The 14,778-nt window shown below is 46.1% G+C and overlaps 1 protein-coding gene across 11 annotated transcripts in view; it reads right to left on the reverse strand.

Annotated features, from left to right (window-relative positions):
• tanc2b (tetratricopeptide repeat, ankyrin repeat and coiled-coil containing 2b) overlaps positions 1 to 14,778 on the reverse strand; it is a 205,526-nt gene that overhangs the window by 118,546 nt on the left and 72,202 nt on the right. The window contains exon 1 of one of the 11 annotated variants that reach the window (XM_061708295.1): positions 5,909 to 5,927. The exons of the other annotated variants lie outside the window; for them this stretch is intronic. The gene's annotated coding sequence lies outside the window, so the exon portion shown is untranslated. Of the gene's footprint in view, positions 1 to 5,908; positions 5,928 to 14,778 lie in introns of those variants that run through there. 11 annotated transcript variants of the gene reach the window in all.

Raw genomic sequence — 14,778 nt, forward strand, 5'->3', positions numbered from 1 at the left:
AGGGTCAAAGAACGCCATTTAATACACGGCGACTAGTATTTTGCTTGACGTTCTTTTTGAAACCCCCTGACACCTTATGGTTTGACCTCTTGACCTCTTGTGTACCGCAGCTTTAATAATAATAATAATGACTTGGATTTATATAGCGCCCTTCTAGGCACCCAGAGCGCTTTACAGAAATCATTATTCATTCATACACATTCTCACCAGTGGTGGTAAACTACCTTGTAGCCACAGCTGCCCTGGGGCAGACTGACGGAAGCGTGGCTGCCATATCGCGCCAAACGGCCCCTCCGACCACCACCAACATTCATACACATTCAAACACATTCACACGGGGCAAGGTGGGTAAGGTGTCTTGCCCAAGGACACTACGACAGCAAACTGGGACAGAGCGGGATTCGAACCGCCGACCTTCGGATCATTGGACGGCCCGCTCTACCGCCTGAGCTACTGCCGCCCCTTTAAATTGGCTTTTTCGGCTGCGCTGCAGCTCCTGAGAGCTGGAAAACACGGAGTCCATAGACTGGAGGGAAGAATGACGTGCGCCACTAAAAACAGACCGCAGGTTTGAATTCAAAGACGTGATGACTATCATCAGAAAGCGACACAATGCTGCCGTGGGTGTTGTCTGCGCCTTGCCGCTGTGGCCCCTCGCAATTGCAGCCTCTGTGCAACGACCCGACACCGCAGTTCACTTACTCAATGGCGTGTTTTGTTGGCTTTATCACGCGGCGCAAATGAGCGGAATATCCTCGGGTTCATTCAGCTACCAGGGCCACTTCCTGCCAATCAGAGGCACACGTTACTGTGCGCACCCACATCAAGAGGCACAAAGACGGCCCAGTTTCCCAGCTGAAAACAAACAAATAAACAAACCCAGAAAACAACAGGATCCCGCTGCAGAAGGCGGGGAGTGATTGCCGATAAGTCCAGCATGGCATCACAAAGTTTAAATGGCCCACTACTATGCCATTTCATCTTTCACACAGCCAGAGAGCCAGCCACTCGGTTTAGGAAGGATCTATACAAGTGAAAGTGAAGAAGAGAAACGGGGAAAAACGGGGAAACAAGGTGGAAAGTGCTTAGCACATGCAATGGTGAGAATAAAGGGATGATAAATGGGTGGAATGAGTGGGACATGATAAAAGAGAGATGGTAACAAAATCACCCCTGCAGTAGAAATTAAACTACTAAGCAGCAGCAGCAGCAGCAGCAGCAGCAGCAGCAGCAGCAGCAGCAGCAGCAGCAGCAGCAGCAGCAGCACTTGCAGCAGCAGCACTTGCAGCAGCAGCAGCACCTGCAGCAGCGTAAGACGTTGGAGCACGTGGACCGATAAAAAGAGCTGAAGGGGGAAGGACACGGTGATGGATGGAGAAGGCGATGATGAGGGGGGAAATTACTTTAAGGTGGGAGCACCTCGGAGGCATGAAGGGGACACTTCGATGCAAGATGATTTGGATAAATTGAGACAGAAAAGACAAAGTGAGGAGGACGGAACCGAGAGAAGGATGACGTCTCATTAGCCTCCACAAGACGGGAACATTAAGTCTCCCCCCGCTTCACCGTTTCATCTGCCCATCTTCCCTTTCCTTTTGTTCTCCAGGAATACGCGAGTGGGTGGGAAAGAGTGTGAGAAAGGAGGAGAGAATTGCAGAGTAAGTGAAGTGATGACGGAGCGAGGGGGAGAGAACAGGAACGAGGGTGACGGAGGAAGTGCAGGAGGAGTGAGCAGGCCTGCTACATCGCTGTTATTAATACAGCATCAGGAGCTCCGACATGATGCCTGCTTTTCATAATCACAGGAATTAGTCAGTAGGCTGTGCTCGGAAATGTCCACAGCCGGTTACAGAGGGTACCTGAGTAATGTGGATGGGACAGGTGGGCATGAAGCAAGTGAAACCAGCAGGAGGTTTTTATGTTTACCATTGCAGGTTTTTCATTAAAGGGTCCATTTAAAGGAACAGCAACAATAAAACATTAAATTACTAGGTTAAATAGATGTAAGCTGTAAAGTAAAATTATTACGCAAATAGACCCTGACCAGAATGAAAACTTTAGAGAGTTATACACGCTTTTCTTTTTTTTTTTACCTTGTCTGCACACATATTAATGATTGATACCGTGCAGATAAAAACCAAAGGCATATATATGTGCATTACTGTATTACTCTATTTAACATATATACATATATGTACGCATACATATGCATACACATACATAAATATACACATACAAACCCAGTGATTTTTTTTTGGGGGGGGGGGGGGGGGGGGGGGGGTGGGGGGGCTCACGTCAAGCGCTGGAAATCTGCAACAAAAACCACAAACAAAGCACAAAACCGACAAAACCGACACGGAACCGACCAAAACACAAGCAGCAATCGAACCAAATCTCGAGATCTGATCACAGTCTGAGCTAAGCTAGGCTAAGCTACCGCTAACTAACCCCAAAAACTACAGAGCAAGCATGCAGGTGAACAAGCCAGTGTGTATGTCTATGTGTGTGTGTGTGTGTGTGCGTGTATGTATATGACTGTGTGTCTGTGTGTGTGTGTGTGTGTGTGCGTGCGTGCGTGCGTGCGTGCGTGCGTGCGTGCGTGCGTGCGTGCGTGCGTGCGTGCGTGCGTGCGTGCGTGCGTGCGTGCGTGCGTGCGTGCGTGTAGTGTACATGTATTTGTGGCTATGCGTGTGTGTGTGTGTATGTATATGTTTGCGTGGCTGTGTATGTGTGTGTATACGTATGTGACTGAGTGGCTATATGTGTGTGTGTGTGTGTGTGTGTGTGTGTGTGTGTGTGTGTGTGTGTGTGTGTGTGTGTATATGTATGTGTGGCTAAATGTGTCTGTGTGTGTGTATGCATATGAGTGTGTATATGTCTATGTAGCTATGTGTATGTATGTATGTATGTATGTATGTGTGTGTGTGTGTGTGTGTGTGTGTGTGTGTGTGTGTGTGTGTGTGTGTGTGTGTGTTTATAATAGTCCTATCAAATGGCACTTTTCCACTAGTCTCGGCTCAGCCCGGCTCGGCTCGGCGCAGCTCCACACGGCTCCACACGTGTGTTTTTCCACAGCCAGGGGAAAAGTGGGGGGGTTGGGGTGAAGCGGCTGTGACGTACTCGATTGCGCAGCACCTTTGTTTGTGTCGGCGCAGATGAGAAATCAGCTGGAGCCGGGAGCGGCTGAGAAAAAAACAGCCCGTCTACATCCCTTTTTTAATTTTTTCTCGACAGCCACCAGGTTTATGAACATCTGCACCTCAGAGTTGGATCACCAAACAGACGTTTGTGCTGTATAATAAAATCGCCGCGAGTCGCCTCGCGCTGACTCCCGCTTCCTGATTCAAACGTTTGACGGCCCCGCCCCCGACCAATCAGAGGCGTGGAGGGTGGTGACGGCCCCGCCCCCCGACCAATCAGAGGCGTGGAGGGTGGTGACGGCCCTGCCCCGACCAATCAGAGGCGTGGAGGGTGGTGACGGCCCCGCCCCCCGACCAATCGGTGGCGAGGAGGGTGGTAACCTCAGAAATAGTCCCGGCTCAGCCCGCTATAGAACCTCGCTGAAATGGTTACAGAAAAAAGTATCGACTTGGAGCGGCTCTACCCGTCTCAGCCCTAATGCAAAAGCGCAAAACGGGTAGAACCGAGGAGAAGCGATACTAGTGCAAAAGCGGCAAAAGCTCCACCTGAAGTGTATCTATAGTGGGGGAGGGGGGGGAGGCAACCCCGCCACCCGCGAGACCAGAGGCCGACAAGGAAGAACCCGGAACCCAGGCCACCAGCAACCCCACAGAGGGGAGAAATTATACACGCTTTTCTAACTGCGGTTCTTTGTCTGCGGGTTTAAAGCGGTCACCTCTTCATCGGCTCTGGTGCTCAGCTGGGACAAGAGAATGAGCACGTTACCCAGGTTCTGGCATCACTCCACTACCTAAGACAGGTTTAAAATTGTATTGAGGCATCAAACAGGCCGGCACCGTCTCACACATCTACGTTTCTCCATGTTCATACTCCTGGCAGACCACTGAGATCACCAAGTCATGCCTGTCCTCGACTGGACCGGATTGAGAAGCTGAGGCGCCGGTGCCGTTTCCGAAGCCGGACTCGTTCTCTGGAACAGCTTAGCTGTTTAATTAGGAAACGACTCAAACAGTGAATCTTCTCCTCTCATTAGCTTTCACTTCAAGCATACAGTATATTTAGTTACTCTGTTTGTCTTACTTATATTCTATCCTTTATTTTTTAAATTCAACCACTCAAATACTAAATGTGACCTTTAACACACACATTGAACAATACAGTAAATGTTTCCTACAATTACAGCAACCTATTGGTGCGTTTACCTCAAAAACCTGGAGGTCTAAGCTGGGAATGACGTGACACCCAAGTTACCCAGCTACTCGAAGTAAAGTCATCAAAACACGGACATTTATCAGAGCCGAGCTGCCGCTGCTAGCTACTGTTAGCTTCTCTAATTCAAACTAACACAGATATGTGTTATTTTGTTGCTGTGTTATTTGTATTTGTTTGTACAAACAACATAGCAACTTATCCACTGGCAAAACTCTAACAATATTAATTCAATTCAATTCAATTTTATTTGTATAGCGTCTAATACAATAGATGTTGTATTAGACCCAGAACATGAACATAAACCCAGAACATGAACATAAACCCTCGAGCAGTTATTACATAAACAATGGCAGGTAAAAACTCCCCCAGTGGGAGAAAAAACCTTAAGCCAAACAGTGGCAAGAAAAACTCCCCTTTAGGAGGGAAGAAACCTGGACCAGGACCTGGATCATAAGGGGGGACCCTCCTGCCGAAGGCAAGACTGGGGGAGTCGGGGACGTCAGCAGCACACAGCAGGCAGGTGGAAGCAGCAACGGGATGACCGGGGGTGGGGGGGATTAAGTATACATTGGGTTTTAAAGTGATTAAGACAGAACTATTATAAAGAGTAAAGATAGTGGTGAGTATGTTTGGGATCCTGAAGGAAAGATCAGGTGAGTTGTCTCCAATTCCAGCCTCCAGGTGAAACTTCCAACTAGGAACTTCCGATAACAAATAGAACACACTACTTCTGTGATATAATATAACATAATCAGGCATTAAAATACTGAGTTTCTAAAAGTCAACATTCTGACCATCACAAGAAGAACTTCAGACTTTCTCTCAACTTACTTTTACCACATGAGTTTTAGCACAGAAATCAAAATGTTTTTGACACTATGCTTTGCCACTATTCTCAGTTTGACATGATTTCCAACAAAGGGACGGGTCAAGGATGTGAGATAACTCTGCAGAAGCCGAACAGCTTACAGCAGCACAAGCGGCTGTAATAAACCTGAAAATACAGAGAGCAACAGATTTTACCTGATTAACTCATTAAATCATCTTTACGACACACGTGTTCCTTCGCTTTTGTCTCTCACGCAATTTTCAAGCGTAACTGCCATCTGTGTGACACCACGCTGTCTTCTCTTACACCAGTTTTTCAGCTACAGCAGCACATGGTGACAGAGTGTCCATGCTTAAGGTGTGGCACGATGCTGCTGGGACACAAACTGCTGTGAAAGCCAGGGTCAAGGTGACACCTCATGGTAGCCACAGCAGAGCAAACAAATCAGCTGGAGAGAGGATGGGAGGCAAGCTGCTGACACCAGTCAAAACACACTCACACACACACACCCAACACTGCTCCTACACCTTTCACCCTTCAGAGAAAACACTAAGATGTCTAAAGACATGAAGAGGTCTTAGGCTTAGGCTGTAAAACAATTAGAAAACCCAACCCAAGACATAATCACCAGCTGGATGTTTGTGGACGGGGGTTCTTCCCCTGAATCTCTCCACCACTCCCACACCCAGTGCATCACATCCTCACACCCCCACTCTTCCTGCTCACCTTTGTCAGTGGAGCGGCCGTCTGCCTTGCCAGTAAAAATCCTGCAGCATGGTAAACGCGGATCCTAAACAAAAAGAGGAGACTGTAGAGGCTCGGAGAGGGAAAACCAGTAAGGGGAGGGAAGGCGGAGAGAGAGGTGGACAAAAGATAGAGGGAGGGAGTGGAAGGGGGAAGAGGGAGAGGTGAAGAATGGCCCAGACGAGCATAGAGCTGTCCACGATGTGAGCGGCGAGGGAGGGCGAGCACCAGGTGTCAGTACGCATACACTCGCTGAGCCGCACGCACGCACGCACGCACGCACGCACGCACGCACGCATATTCAGTGCCCCCCCCCCAATCCTCCTCTCCCTCTGCTTTCAGCCGGAAGGAATCCTTTAACTCGTTCAAAGCCAGACCTGCCCAGAACAATGGCGTCATCCCATTAGCTCAGTAATCAATTACTGATATGGATGGGAATTTCTATTTCTAAAATCTGGACGAGTTCGAGTTTTCACTTTTTCTCTTTCAGCCACTTGGGGGCAGGAGAATCAAGTTACAGATGTAAAGTTGGTCTGGCCAACATGTGGGCAAACAGCTGCCATGAGGTCCAGAGGGGCATTCAACACCATAGCTGCTGAAATTATTGCATTGCAATGTCACAGATTCAGTCTTCACCAGTCCTTTTTATGCATAAATAAAATACATGTATGACAGTTTATTCTACAAATAGTAATTGCATCTATATCACACACACAAAATATGATAAAAAAAAGAACCAAACATGAATCTATAATGGTATCATGACCCAAGAAGCTGACTTATTTTCCTGATGTTTGAGTGAAATGTGTCTGACACTTTTAGGTCAAAAATGCCACAAGGATAAAGTAGAAAATGATTTATTTCTCATCTCACCGGGGGGCTTTTTAGGAGGAGGAGGCGTCACCGCCAATCCACTCCACCCTCCTCCTCCAGCCTGCCACTTTTAAGATCTGTGATGCAGCCTTCACTTCTAGGGTGCAGCAGATGGAGCGTGGCGTGAAGGTGGGTGACGATGGAAACGGGGGAGGCTCTGCTCTGGATCTGTGATGTCACAGCACCCTGCGTGTCAGTACGGCTCACTGAATGAGACCACCCAACAAAGTAAGAGTTGACTTATGTCAGAGATTTTTCCAATTTGTTCATGATATCTGAACTTTAAGCTCCAACATATGCAAGTGTAACATCTTGTACTCAGTCTTTACTGAGTGTTATCACAGCGCTGACTTCCAGAGATATGGACCTACCTAAACAGCATCCCGGCGAGCTTTGAATATACATCAAGCTAATAATGAAAGAGCTCCATGAGGTCACCCAGGTTTACATCTTTAACGTTAGTCATCGTCTGTGAACATTAAATACTGCTGGCTTAATTGTTGCTCAGTTGCTGCTGAAGATATGCCACTTCCTCCAGGTCTGAGTACCACCGAGCTGCTAAGCACAGCATCAGTGGTACTTCAGCTATCAACACCATGAAAGATCAGGCCTCAGCTGAGCTGATACAGACCCACAATAAAAGACATGATTACCAGTCAAACTGCATCGGTTTCTCCTGAGAACCTTTGTAAATGCCTGAAGAAACAATTTCAGTTAAGAAATGAGAGAGAGGAGGAGGCCTTACCCTGCATTCACACTGAAAGCGTCACGACTGGCTGCCATTCATTGTCTATGAAAAACGGGCGTCGAGAGGCGGCGTCGAGAGGCGGCGTCGAGAGGCGGGGCGGCGCGTCAATTTAAAGTTGAAAAATCTGAACTTTATGCAAATGAGCAGTGGCGACGCCGAGGCGTCGTCCAATCACACACTGGGATTCCCGAAGCGAGAAGCCTCAATGCTGATTGTACTTTCATGTACACACAAAAGTACACTCATTCACATGCGTAAAGGAGCAGAGCTGTGCACTAACAAACTTATTTTATCAGGAATTAATATATTTCATCCAGCAAAATGAGATTTTGCTGGTTTGACTGCCGTTTTTACCTGAACTGATCACGTGAAACATGTATCTGATGGGTGAGGAACTGGATGGTCAACGATTTTATTTGCTACATTGATCCAACGAAAAATAATTAAAACCCGTGCTTATTAATCACAAAACATAGGTTAAACATCATGACCAAATCCGCTCCGACCCGGTGTGTAGTGTTCAGCGCAGAGACTGCAGCTTCGCCTGAATTATGGTTCCGCGTTAAATCGACGGCGTAGCCGACGGCGTAGGGTGTGCGTCGCCGCGTACCCTACGCCGTCGGTTCTGAGTTGGTGTGACGCGGAACCATAAATCAGCCACCGGGAGCAAGGGCTCGCTGGGTTGATGTTGATCAGCGGACCAAACTTGTTAAGGAGCATCAAACTCACTCTTATCCACGCGGAAATAACGCTAAAATATAAAGAAGGCTTTCCAAAGTGTTATCTATGGTGAAATAGGAAAATTAAGATGTGTACGCTATATGTGTAGGCTGTTCCCACTGTTCCCTTCAGTTCTGCAGCGCAGCTTGAAACCCCGCCCACCCCCGCCCCGCTGCAGGCACTGACGCTTTCAGTGTGAATGCACCAAGCGGCGAGATGCTGGCGTCGGGACGCCCGTGACGCTTTCAGTGTGAAAGCACCTTTACAGGGAGAGGAGGCAGACGGGGGATTGGAAATAGACATGCTGAGTTACCACGACCGCCACCGTGATCAGAGATGGGAGAAAGGTTAGACCAGTGCTTCTTTACCCACGCATCAAGCTGCCCACTCCCAACTGCAGGAACTGGAAGGCACCGTTCCCTTTATAAAAAGCAGCGCTGCATGAGAGCGAGACAGCCACCGACTCCCGTGCTGCTCGCTGTCTCAGCGAGGTGAAATCGCTCAGAACGGTCAGAGAACAGCCATCACGTTGCCAGCAGAGAGGATGTCTGTGGGACAGTCAAGACCCTGCTGAGAGCAGCCTCGTGGCTGACGGAGCAGGGCACTAATTTTAGAAAACACATAGACCCCTTATAACAGTGGAACTCAAACCTGAACCGATGAGTTCAGGCGGGAAACAGCTCATTCAAGTTCTCTTTTATTCTGGCTGTAATAACATGTTAATGTGTTGACACCATACATGTGACTGGCAACGGGACATGTTGGAGTCGATGCAACATTAGCAAGCCTCCAGAAACTCAACCAATCAAAAACAGATGAGCCAGCTACTTGTTTTCAGGAACAGCATCACCTTATGGTTCTTGCTCTTTGTTTATGTGAAGTAATTACAGGTTTGTGGAGCTGAGCTGGGAGCCGTGCTACTGCAGAGGTACCAGAGATCGACATAAGATGCCTGAAACTATCCGTTTGTTCAGAATTGCTTTGCGAGCAGGACTTGTGGAGATGATGTGGAGATCTTCATGCTCATCACAAAGGAGACGGAGATCATAACGAATCTGGCCCGATGTTGTGATTGACGTGCATTTATTATTACAAACCAAACCCGTAAAGTGCCCCGTCATGTTTTGGAGGACCTGTTACATCATTATGTTCAATGCAGGATTGTAAAGTGCATGCATTTGTGCTAAATGTGCTTCTAATGGACTGTTTCACAATGTCAGATGGTGTTATATTGACTGTAGTGATTGCAGTGAGTGCTGCATTCCACTGAGTGTTTAACGTTTTATCCCGAGCCTTTTATTCTAGCGTGCTGGTGGAGTCGGTATGAGGCTTGACAACAGGGCCGGTCTGCTGCAAATGCCAGGACTGGTTTTGGATCCCACTCCATCACTGGTTCAAAGAATAAGCTCAATATCTGTTCTGCCTTTTCTTAAGTCCAATTGTATTTGTTTTTCTGTCATAATCTCTCTTGCAAAACAGAGATTCACCTCAATGCAAATGCATGATGTCGTAAAGAGTTGCAATCTGCAGCCACTTACTGTAGGTGGTTATTTGAACAAAGTGAAGATTTTTATATATATTTTCCTGTTCCCAACAGTGAATTGATTGAATCTAATGCTGTTTGTCGCCTTGTAGTTAAGTTAAAGAATAATGTGACATTTCCTACCTTGTTCTCCGAGACAGGACTGCAGGAGAAAGAAAATGCAGGAGTGCTGAGAGAAGGTGGAGAAAAAGTAAACTTACAATACATTATCAAATATTTCGTGAACAACTCAAATCCTACAATAAAACCGTCAAACAGGCAAGAATTGCTCATTTCTCAAAACTCACTACAGACAATAAAAACAATCCTAAATTTCTTTTCTCCACCTTTGATCTTTTAACCAATGTACATTTTAAGAAATCCTCACAACCACCAACAGACAATCTTTGTGAGGATTTTGCAGACCACTTTGGAAGTAAAATTGACAACATTAGGTCCAGTCTTTTACCACATCAAAATGTCATTTTTAACACATCTGGACAGTTGCTTTTATCCGAGGAAACACTGGAGAGTTTTGCCCTGGTTGATGCGAGGACCCTTGGTCGAGTTTTCTCCCAGGTAAACCCAACAACCTGCCTTTTAGATCCTATTCCCACATCACTTTTAAAGACATTTTATGAATTCTTTGAGGAACAGATTTTAAATATAGTAAATTGCTCTCTTCAGACGGGTGTCTTCCCTGCTGCCTTTAAAATGGCAGTGGTGAAGCCCCTTCTGAAGAAGAGTAATTTAGATCACAGCATTTTTAATAACTACAGACCTGTATCCAACTTACCCTTTTTAAGTAAGATTTTAGAAAAGTTGGTTTTTAACCAAGTACATTATTTTTTAATAAGAAACCATATTTTAGAGAAATTTCAGTCTGGCTTTAGGAGAAACCACAGTAACGAGACAGCCCTTTTAAAGATTTTATATGACATCAGGTGCAATTTAGATAACCGCAAACTGACAGTCTTGGTTCTACTGGATCTTAGTGCCGCCTTCGATACAGTAGACCATCACATTTTATTAAACAGACTGAAGCACCTGGCACTCTGGTACTGTTTTTAACTGGTTCCGCTCCTATCTCACAGATCGATCTTTCTTTGTAAGTTTGGATACATGCTCCTCCAGAAAGCATGAAATTAAGTGTGGGGTCCCCCAAGGGTCAATTTTAGGTCAGCTCCTTTTTAACCTTTACATGCTTCCCTTGGGGGATGTCATCAGGAGACACGGCATCAGCTTCCACAGCTACGCTGACGACACACAGCTGTACATCGCCGTGTCTCCTGATGACACAGGGCCACTTGATGCCCTTTTTAACTGTATTTTAGATATTAAGTCATGGATGGCAGATAATTTCCTACAGCTCAACCAGGACAAAACAGAGGTTTCAGTTATTGGTCCTGAAGGCCAGAGAGAGAAACTTTAACCAAAACTACAAGATTTTAAAGCTTCGCAATGTGTAAAGAACCTGGGTCTTATTTATGACTCTGAGCTCACTTTTATTCCACACATAAAGAATATTACGAAGATAGGTTTTTACCATCTTAAGAACATAGCCAGAGTCCGCCCGTTTCTCTCTCAGGCCAGCATGGAGGTGCTGATGCATGCTTTTATCTCTAGTCGTTTAGATTATTGTAATGCCCTGCTCTCTGGTCTTCCTAAAAAGAGTATTAAGAACTTACAATTACTACAGAATTCAGCCGCTCGCGTGCTGACGAGGACCAGAGGGCGGGAGCACATTACACCTGTTTTAAAATCGATGCATTGGCTCCCCGTCCGCTTCAAGATTGATTTTAAGGTTCTTTTACTGGTTTTTAAGTGTCTTAACGGTCTTGGGCCATCTTATTTATCTGACCTGCTTTTACCATATCAACCCTCACGGACCCTGAGGTCCTCTGGCACCGGCCTTTTAACCATTCCCCGAACCAGGACCAAAACCCACGGTGAGGCTGCATTCAGCCATTATGGCCCTTATTTATGGAACAGCCTGCCAGAGAACCTCAGGGCCGCAGAGAACGTTGATATTTTTAAAAGGAGGCTCAAGACACACCTTTTTAGTTTGGCTTTTATCTGATCTCATTTACCTAGTCTTTTCATCTATTGTGTTTATTTATTTAGCTCTTTTATTATCTTTAAACCTTTAATCCATTTTTAATGACTTTTATCCTATTTTATGTTATTTATTATTCATCTTAAGCTTTGTATAGATTCTCTAAAATTTTTTACTTTCTTTTAATCTTTTAGTTTTTAGCTCCAGTGTTTCCTCAGGGGGGTCGTCCACACTGGGAGGTGTGCCTGCTCTGCCCATGGGGGTGTCGTCATAGGGATCCCTCAGGCCTGGGTAGCTGGGGGTGGGACTCCACCTTCTGTGTGGGGTCCGCCCTGGTCTGTCCGGGTTGGGGGGGTCTCTGTGGCGATGCTCTTTGTGGTCATGCATGGTCGGTGATGCCTCTCAGTGTGGACGGCCACCCATAGGTTTCCTCACCTGGATCGTTAGTGCTAAGCCATGTCACCAGTCCACTTACTGTGTGTGTGTGTGTGTGTGTGTGTGTGTGTGTGTGTGTGTGTGTGTGTGTGTGTGTGTGTGTGTGTGTGTGTGTGTGTGTGTGTGTGTGTGTGTGTGTGTGTGTGAGTGAGTGTGTATGTACGCGTGGGGGGTGGGGGTAGGGGTCGTATGGGATGTTTTAAATTATGTTTTCTCAATGTTATTTTATTCTGTGTGTAAAGCACCATGTGTTCATATATTGTATGATTTGGTGCTATATAAATAAATAAAGTTTAAGGAGAGGCTTCAGACAGCCACATTCCTGAGCTTGAAGGACTTAGAGGAGGTCATTTAGTAAAGGCTAATGGGTGGCCGTGACAAGGGTGGTATGTGCACCGAATGGCTCCACTGAACCATAATGAGGAGCTCATAAGTGCCTCCCACACTCTGCGAGACAGCTGAGAGCCACTCCTGACATCATGGGCACATCTTTTCTCAGCCCTCACCCCGCCCTCTCCACACTATGTCCACAATCTGAGTGGTCTGTGACCTTCAACACGCTTTTGTTTTGGTACGGCGCTGTTGCCACGGTTATCGAGTGAGGAGACCAAGGGTGCCCATTGATGAGGCCAGCAGTTTCAGGGACCACCTGATCGACGGCTTTATTGTCTCTGACCCTGGTGAAGGAGTTATTTGGACGGAAGCTGACGAGGCTACCGGTGAGGAGTGCAGTATTTGCTTCGCCACTAATGAAGCCTTGGAAAAACTGAGTGTTTAGACAGACTTAAAACGTGATAATGGACTTTGTATGGAGATGAGGAAAACATGAAAACCTATCCAATGCCTCCTTGCATTTTAGTAAATATGTTTTTCTTTTGAGCCTTAATGAGGAGGTTAAAATCCATTCATCCATCTATCCACACAAGGAAGAAAACACATCCAATATTTGGCCCCCAACTTTGAAAAATCACCTTTTATTCTGGCGGACAGATTGTTCTGGTGCAAGATTTCTCAGGTAACAGCATAAATATATCTCTGCATATCACCTGCTGGAGAGTGATTGTTAAATGACACATTGCACTGAAGCTCAAGGAGGTCGAAGACATTAGTCTGTCGTTCATGGTAACCAAAGGTCAAAGCTCCCCTTCCACAGCTGCACACCATATTGATTCATCGTCTGAAGTCAAACACACAAAGGATAGCAACACGCAGTCAGATGAAAACTACAGAGGGTCACAGATTTACCTCTAGTCTAAAAGTAGCACAGTTATATGCAAAAACTGCATCTGAAAACAATTTTTTTAGTACTGAGATGGCAACCTGATTAACTGCAACAATCTTTACAGCTTATTTAATCATCAGCTGCCCCACATAAGTCATTTCTTAGAACAACAATCCTGCGACTCGATGTTTACCAGAGGAAATAAAGGTCTTCATACGACATCAGGGGTGGACTGGCCATCGGGCATACCGGGCATTTGCCCGGTGGGCCGATGGTGATTTTGGGCCGGGCCGGCCCAAAGAAAAAAAAAAAAAAAATTCCCAAAATTTTGCCCAAAATCACCATCGGCCGGCCCGATTTTGGGCCGGCCGATTTTTTTTTTTTTTTGGCCCGGGCAGGCCCATCGGCCCATTTGATTTTGTTTTTTACCTGACAACAACTGGTACCACTGGCCGATTGGTTATGGGCTGAAGTCAGGGCCGCCCCAAGGGGCCTCGCACTATGGGTGTTTTTTTTTTGTTTTTTTTTTCAATTTATTTTTTTTTCGTTTTTTTTTTTGTTTTTTCCCTTATAAATATCAACAGTCACGTTCCATTACAGACCTAAATGTGTACTAGTCTGTGCATATCAATAAATATATGTGCAATGATGCGCGTGTCTGTTGTTCAGTACAACTGCGTCAGACCAAGCGCAGACACAAGCTGCTCTGATCCAGACGGGTGGAGTTGGAACAAACTGTCACACAATGTCGAGAGAACGAGACAGAATCAGGAAATTTCCATCAGGGGATGAAAAAAGAAAAAAAAATAAAGAAAATGGAAGAGTTTAATGCCTCTCTGAAAGGCTCGTTTGATAAATTTGTTACAAAAATCACCGATCCAACCGGGTCTCAAGCAGCCGTGGGGCCCCGCGTCGAGGCAAGCCAAATGATGATGAGGCAGGGGAAGGTATCCAGTATTTTGCTAATTGGAGAGTTAAAATTGCGCATATAGACACGCGATCCGACCCGAAAAACCCAAAAAATTTTGCGCGAGCTCGCTACGCTCACGCGCGAGGGCCCCCCCGGCCATTCCGCACAGGGCCTCGCAAGTCTCCCAGGCAGCTCTGGCTGGAGTAGTCACAACATTAGAGCGCGTGGCTTATTATTGATATTATTATTTATACTATTTGAAGAATGATGAGTTCATATTCAATATCTTATATATTCTATAAAACTAAATTAGCAACTCCAAATTTAAGTTGCTTTTTTGACAGGGACAGTGGTGTTTGGATTCCT

This window comes from Cololabis saira, chromosome 19 (assembly GCF_033807715.1).
Source record: "Cololabis saira isolate AMF1-May2022 chromosome 19, fColSai1.1, whole genome shotgun sequence".
In the NCBI taxonomy this organism is placed as follows: Eukaryota; Metazoa; Chordata; class Actinopteri; order Beloniformes; family Belonidae; genus Cololabis; species Cololabis saira.